At 49.7% G+C, this 11,685-nt stretch overlaps 1 pseudogene; it reads right to left on the reverse strand.

Moving 5' to 3' along the window:
* LOC147119370 (uncharacterized) overlaps window positions 1-11,417 on the reverse strand; it is a 49,087-nt pseudogene extending 37,670 nt beyond the window's left edge.
* Between the last annotated feature and the right edge of the window lie 268 nt (window positions 11,418-11,685).

The following is an 11,685-nucleotide window of genomic DNA, read 5'->3' on the forward strand; positions in this document are numbered from 1 at the left end:
CTGAGAGGGGCAAACGGCACTTTGGTCTTTCTCGTCTGCCTGCACTGACAGCAAAGTCTCCGTGTGGGTTAATCTTGAGGCACTCCAGGTCCAGATGATATCCACTCACGGGTGTTTAAAGAGATGGGACGGTGCTCTGTGAGCCCCTTGCTCGTATCATCAACAGCTCCATAGAGTCAGGGATTGTTCCCTGAGATTGGAAGGTAGCTCACGTAGTTCCCATTTTCCAAATCGGGGAGAGATCAGAGCCAGGGAGCTACAGGCCCATCAGTGTGACCTCGATTACAGGGAAGATGCTTGAAGGGATCCTGAGAGATGCTGTTTATGATCACCGGGGAAAGGGAAGGGGCTGTTAGACTCAACACGGCTTCCGGAAAACAAGGTCACATCTTACAAACTAGCTGGAGTTTTGCGAAGAAGTTGCTAGGTTGGTGGATGAGGGGAATTCGGTTGACATTGTCGACCTCGGGTGTCAAACTCATTTTCTATGGTGGGTCTGATCCGATATCCTGGCCCTTGGCGTGGGCCACATTCAGCAAAAGTTATTAAAATAGGAATAAATGAAGATAAACTATATCAGTGATTACAGTTAGATTTTATTTACAACTGCTGCAGCTCCTGATCCCTGGCACCTCTCGGCTTGAACCATTGCATCAACATTTGGAGCAAGTGACGGCTGAGGCCTGTCCTGGATAAAAACATGAGGATCACTTGTCACCACAGAACCGTGTCACCCAACCACTGACCCTGGAAGTGAATTCCACAGCATCGTCGGTGATATCACAATGACTATCGTTAATGCGGCCGACCTGCATCATCGGTGACATCACAATGACTATTGACAACACGACCGACCTGCATTGCTGGTGACATCACAATGACTATTGACAACATAGGTAACCTACATCAGCACTGACATCACAATGACAATTGTTAATGCGACCGACCTGCATCATCGGTGACATCACAATGACTTTTGACACTGAACAGTTTAGAGTTAGTGGTTAGTGTTAGGACTAGAGGTTAGTAGTTTGGATTAGAGGTTAGTGGTTATCGTTATGGGTTAAGATTAGGGGTTAGTGGTTTGGGGTTAGGGATAGAAACCACTATTGACAATGCCAGTGTCACTGGACGCATCCTTTTTCATTTCATTTTTTTTTAACCTCACGCAGACGAGTCACAAAACAGCCTTATGAATTGTTCATTCTTTCTGGCCCGAGCCTGATTTCCTTCCTTCTTTCACATCTCGACATTTCCCACAGAAAAAGACATCAGGGACATTAGACTTTGGGATTTGGGGACAAGAACAGGTGGATCCAGGTGTTGCTCTGGTTACATCCAATCATCGGCCTGCCTGAAAAGGGCTTCGGACAATAACCTGTCACCAGGCCCCACCAGTCACCATCTGATTCCACCATCATATCTTCATCCATTACCCACCTTTCACCCTCACTAGAGCTGGTTTCACCACCATGACCATTCCGCATACTGAGGCCCTTTGATTCCCAATTGAGAAATGAGAAAGCAATAGAGCAGGATAGAGATGGGGGAAATAATAACCAGAGTGTGACAGGAAGGGACAGAATGTTTAAAAATAAGAGTGCAACAAAAAATGGGGCCAAAACAAGGAGGAATGGTAAAAAGACAAAATTTAAAGCTCTATATCTGAATGCATGCAGCATTTGTAACAAGATAGATGAGCTTATGGCACAAATAGATACAAGTGGGTATGATCTGATCACCATTACAGAGACGTGGTTGCAAGGTGATCAAGGCTGGGAACTGAATATTCCAGGGTATTTGACAATTCGGAAGGATAGACAGAAAGGAAAGGGAGGTGGGGTGGCTTTGTTGCTAAAGGATGGGATCAGTGCAGTGGCGAGAAGTGATGCTGGCTCAGAAGATCAAGATGTAGAATCGGTTTGGGTGGAGATAAAAAATAATAAAGGGAAAAAGTCTCTGGTGGGCGTAGTCTACAGGCCCCCGAACAGTAGCATTACTATTGGACAGAGTATAAATCAACAAATAATGGAGGTCTGTAAAAAAGGTACGGTAATAATCATGGGTGATTTTAATCTCCATATTGATTGGACAAATCAAATTGGCCATGGTAGCCTTGAGGAGGAGTTCATAGAGTGCATCCGGGATGGTTTCCTAGAACAGCATGTAATGGAACCAACCAGGGAGCAGGCTATCTTGGATCTGGTACTATGTAATGAGACAGAATTAATAAATGATCTCATAGTAAAGGATCCTCTAGGAAAGAGTGATCATAGCCTGGTTGAATTTCAAATTCAGTTGGAGGGTGAGAAAGTTGTATCTCAACCAGTGTCCTGATCTTAAACAAAGGCAATTACATGAGGGTAGAACTGGCTAAAGTGGACTGGAAAAACAAATTAAAGAGTAAGACAGTTGAAATGCAGTGGTGAACATTTAAGGAGATATTTCATAAGTCTCAACAAAAATATATTCCAGTGAGAAAGAAAGATTTTAAGAGAAGGGAGCACCATCCGTGGCTAACTAAGGAAGTAAAGGATGGTATCAAATTGAAAACGAAGGCATACAATGTTGCCAAGATTAGTGGGAGCCCAGAGGACTGGGAAATTTTTTTAAACCAGCAAAGGATGACTAAAATAATAATAAAGAGAATGAAGATGAATTATGACAGTATACTGGCAAGAAACATTAAAACAGATAGTGAGAGCTTCTACAGGTATATAAAAAGGAAGAGGGTAGCTAAAGTAAATGTTGGTCCCTTAGAGGATGAGACTGGGGAATTAATAATGGGGAATGCGGAAATGGCAGAGACTCTGAACAAATATTTTGTATCTGTCTTCACGGTAGAAGACACTAACAACATCCCAATAATGGATAATCAAGGGGTCACAGGGAGGGGGAACTAAGGACAATCACTATCACTAAGGAAATAGTACTTGGTAAAATAATGGGACTAAAAGATGACAAGCCCCCTGGACCAGATGACCTGCATCCCAGAGTCTTAAAAGAAGTGGCTGCAGAGATAGTGGATGCATTGGTTGCAATGTACCAAAATTCCCTGGACTCTGGAGAAATCCCAGAGGATTGGAAAACCGCAAATGTAATACCCCTATTTAAGAAAGGAGGGAGACAGAAAGCAGGAAACTATAGACCAGTTAGCCTAACATCTGTCATTGGGAAAATGCTGGAGTCCTTCATTAAGGAAGCAGTAGCAGGGCATTTGGAAAATCATAATGCAGTCAAGAAGTCAGCATGGTTTTATGAAAGGGCAATCATGTTTAACAAACTTGCTGGAGTTCTTTGAGGAGGTAACGAGCAGGTTGGACAAAGATGAACCAGTGGATGTGGCTTATTTGGATTTCCAGAAGGCATTCGATAAGGTGCCACATAAAAGGTTACTGCATAAGATAAGAGCTCACAGAATTAGGGGTAATATATTAGCATGGATAGAGAATTGGCTAACTAACAGAAAACAGAGAGTCGGGATAAATGGGTCATTTTCCGGTTGGCAAACAGTAACTAGCGGGGTGCCACAGGGATCGGTGCTGGGGCCACAACTATTTACAATCTACATTAATGACTTGGATGAAGGGACTGAGTGTAATGTAGCCAAGTTGCAGATGATACAAAGATGGGTGGGAAATCAAGTTGTGCAGAGGACTCAAAGAATCTGCAAAGGGATATAGACAGGCTAACTGAGTGGGCAAACATTTGGCAGATGGAGTATATGGTGGGAAAGTGCGAGGTTATACACATTGGCAGGAAAAATAAAAAAGCAAATTATTATTTAAATGGAGAGAGATTATTTGGATGAGCACTTGAAATGCCATAGCATACAAGGCTATGGACCAAATGCTGGAAAATGGGATTAGATTAGACAGGGCCTGATGGCCGGCGCGGACATGATGGGCCTGTGGTAAACCACTGTTTGTATTCCTGTTTGTCCTGTTTGTATTCCACTGTGTACATGCCTGGACATGCCTCGGCTGACTCCTCCCACAGGTCCTAGTATAAAGGTGACTGCTCCCCAGCCCTTAGTATCATGGACCGGTCGACCACGCGAGGCAGACCTCCATTCTGTTGTTAATAAAAGCCTTTGGTTACTCTTCTAACTCTCAGTCTTTTATGAGTAATTGATAGCGCATCAATTTTATTAACAACATTTTTATAATGGAGAAGATCCTCACACCAGCATGCCTGGACTTAGATCATCGGGAGGCGGACTCATCCACCAAGTTTACTCACTGGCTTAAGTGTTTCGAAAAATTCCTGACCGCCTCCGAAGCAATCAAATCGGACGAGGACAAACTGGATGTCCTGACCTCCAAAGTGAACCACCGAGTGTACTCGGTCATCCAAGACGCGACCTCGTACGCGGACGCTATCAAGCTCCTCAAGGACCAGTACACGCGCCCAGTGAACGAAGTGTACGCCAGGCACCTCCTGGGGAGTCGTAAACAACAACCTGGGGAATCGACCGTGGAATACCTTCAGGCACTGTCTGTGCTTGGCCGGGCCTGTGGTTGTAAGGATGTAAAGGCCGCCGTGTACACAGAGGAACTTATCCGGGATGCTTTTGTAGCGGGCGACAGATCCAATTACACCCGACAGCGACTGTTGGAGCAGAGTAACCTCGACCTCAACAAGGCCTCTGAACTCGCACTATCGTTGGATGCAGCCTACCAGGGCATGGATGCCTACTCCTCTGCACCGTGGACGCCGCGGGGAATGACAGCCTGGGACACGGTAGGACCGCCTCATAGCGCCGTGCCACCCCAGCCACACCCCAACAACGGCCCAACTACTGCAACAGTGTCCCAAGGCCAGACAGCAGTGCCCCAAGGCCAGAAATGCTACTTCTGTGGCCAGGCAAAACACCCCAGAGCGCGCTGCCCGGCGAAAAACACGATCTGCTCGGGCTGCGGGAAGAAGGGACACTACGCTAGCGTCTGCAGGGCCAAAGCCACCCCGAACCCCAGCAGCGCCGCGTGTGGGCCATGCGGGCCGCCATCTTGGACCTCCCCGGCCATGTGCGAATCACCGGTACAGCAGCCATTTTGGACGCCTCCAGCCACATGGGGATCATGGACGCCGCCATCTTGGATGACAGCCGGGACGCAGCAGGCCCCCGACACCGCCTCATCTGATACCCGCAGCGACACACCGACCCCTACGCTGGCATCCGTTACACTGGACCAAGCGAGACCGCACCAACTGGCCAGTTCCACAATGGACATTAAGGTAAATGGTCACGATACAATCTGCCTTTTTGACTCTGGGAGCACGGAGAGCTTCATCCACCCCGACACGGTGCAGCGTTGCTCTCTCCCAGTCCTGCCTGCGCAACAGCGGATTTCTATGGCCTCCGAGTCCCAGTCGGCGGACATCGGCGGCTACTGCGTGGTGACACTCGTAGTAGACGGGACCGTGTACGATCATTTTAAACTTCTGGTCCTGCCTGACCTCTGCGCTGCCGTCCTGCTGGGGTTAGATTTTCAGTGCCACCTTAAAAGTGTTACGATGGCGTACGGTGGACCCCTACCCCCACTCACAGTCCGCAGCCAGCAGCTTCCAAACTGCCCGCCGCGCACCAGGTGCAACCTCTCCACACTCAGAGTCACCCCCCCCCAACTGTTTGCTAACCTCACCCCCGACTGTAAGCCCATCGCCACAAAGAGCAGGCGATACAGTGCCGGGGACAGGGTTTTCATTAAAACCGAAGTGGAGCGGCTCCTGAAAGAAGGGATTATTGAGGGCAGCACCAGCCCCTGGCGAGCCCAGGTTGTGGTCGTTAAGACCGGCGAGAAGCAGCGCCTGGTCATCGACTACAGCCAGACAATAAATCGCTACACCCTGCTGGATGCCTACCCACTCCCCCGTATAGCTGATATGGTCAACCAGATCGCGCAGTACCGCGTCTTCTCGACCATTGACCTGAAATCAGCATACCACCAGCTCCCCATCCGCCCTGAGGACCGCCAGTACACTGCCTTTGAGGCAAACGGCCGCCTCTATCACTTCCTTAGGGTTCCCTTTGGCGTCACCAACGGGGTCTCCGTCTTCCAAAGGGAGATGGACCGGATGGTAGATCAAAATGCGTTGCAGGCCACTTTCCCATATCTGGACAATGTGACCATCTGCGGCCGTGACTTGCAGGACCATGACGCAAACCTCGAAAAATTCCTCCGCACCGCCCAACTCCTAAACCTGACACATAACAAGGAGAAGTGCATATTCCGCACAAACCGCCTCGCCATCCTTGGCTGTGTTGTGGAACACGGAGTCATCGGCCCCGACCCCGACCGGATGCGTCCCCTTATGGAACTTCCACTGCCCCACTGCCTCAAGGCCCTGAAGAGGTGCCTAGGGTTTTTCTCCTATTACGCCCAGTGTGTCCCCTACTATGCGGACAAGGCCCGTCCGCTGATCAAGTCCACCTCTTTTCCCTTGATGGCAGAGGCCCGCTTAGCCTTCCACCGTATCAAGGAGGACATTGCCAAAGCCACCATGCACGCAGTGGACGAATCCATCCCCTTCCAGGTGGAAAGCGACGCGTCTGACTTTGCCCTGGCCGCTACCCTCAATCAGGCGGGGAGACTCGTGGCCTTCTTTTCACGAACCCTCCAAGGCCCGGAGACCAGACACTCCGCTGTTGAGAAGGAGGCCCAGGCGATTGTGGAGGCTGTGCGTCATTGGAGGCACTACCTGGCCGGAAAACGATTTACCCTGCTCACTGACCAGCGTTCAGTTGCTTTTATGTTTAACAACAAGCAGAGGGGCAAAATCAAAAATGACAAGATCTTGAGGTGGAGAATCGAACTTTCCACCTACAACTACGAGATCTTGTACCGGCCCGGGAAGCTAAATGAACCCCCGGATGCGCTATCGCGTGGCACCTGCGCCAGCGCGCAGATCGATAGACTGCGGGCCCTCCACAATGACCTCTGCCACCCGGGGGTCACCAGGTTCTTCCACTTCATCAAGGCCCGCAACCTGCCTTACTCCATTGAGGAGGTCAGGACCATGACCAGGAACTGCCAAGTCTGCGCTGAGTGCAAACCGCACTTTTATAGACCAGACAGGGCCCACCTGATAAAAGCCACTCGCCCCTTCGAGCGCCTGAGCGTCGATTTTAAAGGGCCTCTCCCCTCCTCCGACCGCAATGTGTACTTCCTCAATATTATTGATGAGTACTCCCGTTTCCCGTTCGCCTTCCCCTGCCCGGACATGACCAGTGCCACGGTCATTAAATGTCTGAACAACCTCTTCACCCTGTTCGGCTTCCCCAGCTATATCCATAGCGACCGGGGCTCATCGTTTATGAGCGACGAACTCCGTCAGTACCTGCTAACTAGGGGTATTGCCACAAGCAGGACCACCAGTTACAACCCCCGGGGGAACGGACAGGTGGAAAGAGAAAATGCGACAGTTTGGAAGGCCGTCCTGCTAGCCTTAAAGTCTAGGGGCCTTCCAACCTCCCGCTGGCAGGATGTGCTCCCCGATGCGCTCCACTCTATTCGGTCACTGCTCTGCACTGCCACTAACGCCACCCCTCATGAGAAAATGTTTGTCTTCCCAAGGAAGTCCACATCGGGGACATCGCTACCGCCATGGCTGACGTCCCCAGGGCCGGTCCTACTGAGAAGACACGTGAGGACCCATAAAATGGACCCCCTGGTCGAGAGGGTCGACCTCCTCCACGCCAACCCCCAGTATACTTACATCGCATACCCGGACGGGCGGGAGGACACAGTCTCCATAAGAGACCTTGCACCCTCGGGGGCCGCAGTAACCCACTACCCACTACCACCCCCCCCCACGATCCGATATCCAGCCCCAGCAGACGGCAGGCCTGGGCCCCGCGACCCGCTCGACATCTACGAGGACGACACGCCTGTGCCACAGCCTACGCAGGACTCGACGCCGGAAACTTCACTACCCCTGCCGTCGCCACGCAGATCACAGCGGCAGACAAGACCTCCGGAGAGACTCCAATACACTAACTTTTAATACACTTCACCCCGCCGGACTCAATTTTAAACAAGGGGTGAATGTGGTAAACCACTGTTTGTATTCCTGTTTGTCCTGTTTGTATTCCACTGTGTACATGCCTGGACATGCCTCGGCTGACTCCTCCCACAGGTCCTAGTATAAAGGTGACTGCTCCCCAGCCCTTAGTATCATGGACCGGTCGACCACGCGAGGCAGACCTCCATTCTGTTGTTAATAAAAGCCTTTGGTTACTCTTCTAACTCTCAGTCTTTTATGAGTAATTGATAGCGCATCAATTCAGGGCCGAAGGGCCTCTTTCTGTGCTGTATAACTCTATGACTCTATGACTCTAAAATGCTACAGTACAGAGGGACCTGGGGGTCCTTGTGCATGAAACACAAAATGTTAGCATGCAGGTACAGCAAGTAATCAAAATGGTAAATGGAATGTTGGTCTTTATTTTAAAGGGGTTGGAGTATAAAAGCAGGGAAGTCCTGCTACATCTGTACAGGGTATTGGTGAGCCCACACCTTGAGTACTGCGTACAGTTTTGGTCTCCTTATTTAAGGAATGATATACTTGCATTGAAGGCAGTTCAGAGACGATTCAGCAGGTTAATTCCAGAGATGAGGGGGTTGACTTATGAGGAAAGGTTAAGCAGGTTGGGCCTACACTCATTGGAATTTAGAAGAATGAGAGGTGATCTTATTGAAACATATTTGATACTGAGGGGGTCGACAAGTCCAGAGCAGATGTTTCCCCTTGTGGGGAAGTCTAGAACTCGGGGGCACAGTTTTAGAATAAAGGGTCGCCCTTTTAGAACTGAGATGAGGAGGAATTTCTTCTCTCAGAGGGTCATAAATCTGTGGAATTCTCTGCCCCAGAGAGCTGTGGAGGCTGGGTCATTAAATACATTTAAGGTGGAGATAGACACATTTTTGCAAGATAAGGGAGTGAAGGGTTATGGGGAGCGGGCGGGGAAGTGGCTTCGAGCCCAAGATCAGCCATGATCTTATTGAATGGCGGAGCAGGCTGGAGGGGCCAAGTGGCCTACTCCTGCTCCTATTTCTTATGTTCTTATATTCTCAGTGTAAGTGGTCCCTGGATTTGGTGTCACAGTGTAAGTGTTCCCTGGATTTGGTGTCTCAGTGTAAGTGGTCCCTGGATTTGGTGTCTCAGTGTATGTGGTCCCTGGATTTGGTGTCACAGTGTAAGTGTTCCCTGGATTTGGTGTCTTAGTGTATGTGGTCCCTGGATTTGGTGACACAATGTAAGTGGTCCCTGGATTTAGTCTCAGGGAGGAAGCTCACTGTCTCCACCTCCCAATCCCATTCCTTCACTCAGCAGCTTCTGATCTTTTTCTGGGCTCTCTCTTTCCAGCCTTGGACTTTTGCTCCCTTTAACGTGAGGTGAAGCAGGACCTCTCCCCGCCGAGCCCCCTCTGCTGCTCCATTTCCCTGCTGCACCTTTTGTGCGCGAATATTTCCCATTAAAAAGGGTGTTGAGCTGCAGATCAGAGGAGCCGAGGACCCGCTGCAGAGTGAGTGAAGGGGGCTGAAGGACAGGGGCAGGCTGAGCACTCAAACCCCAAAAATGAAGCAGTTGATAACAGGACATCAATTAGTCTCCTCCTATCTTGGAGGAATCAAGGACTCGACACCTTGTGTTTGAAACAAAGCTGATTTATTTTGCATTGACCCAGAATATTAATCTCCAGCCCAGTTATAGGGTCATTAACATCAACAGAAACAAACACCAACTGTCAGAATGAACATGGTTCAGTCCTGGATGTGATTAACAGCAGCAAAAACAGCAGAATCCAACCCCTGCAGTCACGTGTGAACTCGCTGGTGTGTCAGCAGGTTGGATGACTGAGTGAATCCCTTCCCACACACGGAGCAGGTGAACGGCCCTCCCCAGTGTGAACTCGCTGGTGTCACAGTAGGTGGGATGAATCGGTGAATCTCTTCCCACACACGGAGCAGGTGAACGGCCTCTCCCTGGTATGAATTCGCCGGTGTCTCAGCAGGCGAGATGATGTAGCAAATCCCTTCTGACACACAGAGCAGGTGAACGGTTTCTCTCCAGTGTGAGTGCGGTGATGTTTCAGCAGCTCATTACTTCCTTTAAAGGTATTCTCACAGTCAGAACATTTAAAAGGTCTCTTATCAGAGTGAACACATTGGTGTTCATGGAAGTGGGATGACTGAGCGAATCTCTTCCCACACACAGAGCAGGTGAATGGCCTCTCTGCAGTGTGAACAGGCTGGTGTATCAAAAGGTGGTGTAAACAAGTAAATCCCTTCCCACACACAGAGCAGGTGAATGGCCTCTCACCGGTGTGAACAGGCTGGTGTATCAAAAGGTGGGGTAAACAAGTAAATCCCTCCCACAAACGGAGGAGGTGAACGGCCTCTCACTGGTGTGAACTCGCTGGTGTATCAAAAGGTGGGATGAACGAGGGAAACTCTTCCCACACATGGAGCAGGTGAACAGCTTCTCCCCAGTGTGAACTCACTGGTGTGTAAAGAGGTGGGATGACTGAATGAATCCCTTACCACAGACAGAGCAAGTGAACGGCCTCTCCCCAGAGTGAGCTCGCTTGTGTGTCAAAAGGTGGCTTGAACGAGTGAATCCCTTCCCACACACTGAACAGGTGAATGGCCTCTCCCCTGTGTGAACGCACTTGCGTGTCAAAAGGTGGATAGAACGAGTGAATCCTTTTGCACACATGGAGCAGCAGAACCGACTGTCCCCAGTGTGAATACCCTCATGTTTTAAAAGGTGGGCTGAATGAATGAATCCCTTCCCACACTCGGAGCAGTTGTACGGTCTCTCCCTGGTGTGAACCTGCTGGTGTTCAGCGAGTTGCAATGACTGGCTGAACCTCTCCCCACAGTGAAAGCAACTGAATGGACTCTCATGAGTGTGAAGGAGCTGGTGTTCAGCCAGATGGAATGACAGTCGGAACCTCTTCCCGCAGTGAGAGCAACAGAACAGTCTCTCGTCAGTGTGAACTCGCTGGTGTTCAATCAGCTCCTCAGAGGTTTTAAAGCTGTCCCCACAGTCAGAGCATTTAAAATGTCTCTCATCAGCGTGATCAAGTTGGTGTGCAGTGAGGTGGGATGAACAAGTGAATCCCTTCCCACACATGGAGCAGGTGAATGGCCTCTCCCTATTGCGAGCTCGCTGGCATGTCAGCATGCTAGACAATTGAGTAAATCCCTTCCAACAGAAGGAGCAGTTGAACAGTCTCTCCCCAGTTTCCAGTTGGGACGGATAATTGAATCCCTTCCCACAGTCCCCACATTTCCATGGTTTCTCCGTGGTGCAGGAGTCCTTGTGTCTCCAGGTTGGACGATCAGTTGAAGCCTCGTCCACACACAGAACACGTGTACGGTTTCTCCCCGCTGTGAATGGTGCGATGTTTTTTCACGTTGTGTAACTGGTTAAAGCTCTTTCCACAGTCAGTGCACTGGAACACTCTCACTCGGGTGTGTGTGTCTCGGTGCTTTTCCAGTCACACTGATGTTTGAAATCTTTTCCCACAGACAGAACAGACAAACATTTCTCCTTCCACATTCAAAGGCTGATGTTATTACCTGTAAAAGCAGTTTACAAAAGACATCACTGTACGTTCAGGAAAAAAATGCAGAACAGATCATTTTAGTTTCTCTGGAACATTCTTTCCTCTCT

Source organism: Somniosus microcephalus, chromosome 4 (genome assembly GCF_052327205.1).
Source record: "Somniosus microcephalus isolate GS21.2 chromosome 4, FLI_Smic_1.0, whole genome shotgun sequence".
In the NCBI taxonomy this organism is placed as follows: Eukaryota; Metazoa; Chordata; class Chondrichthyes; order Squaliformes; family Somniosidae; genus Somniosus; species Somniosus microcephalus.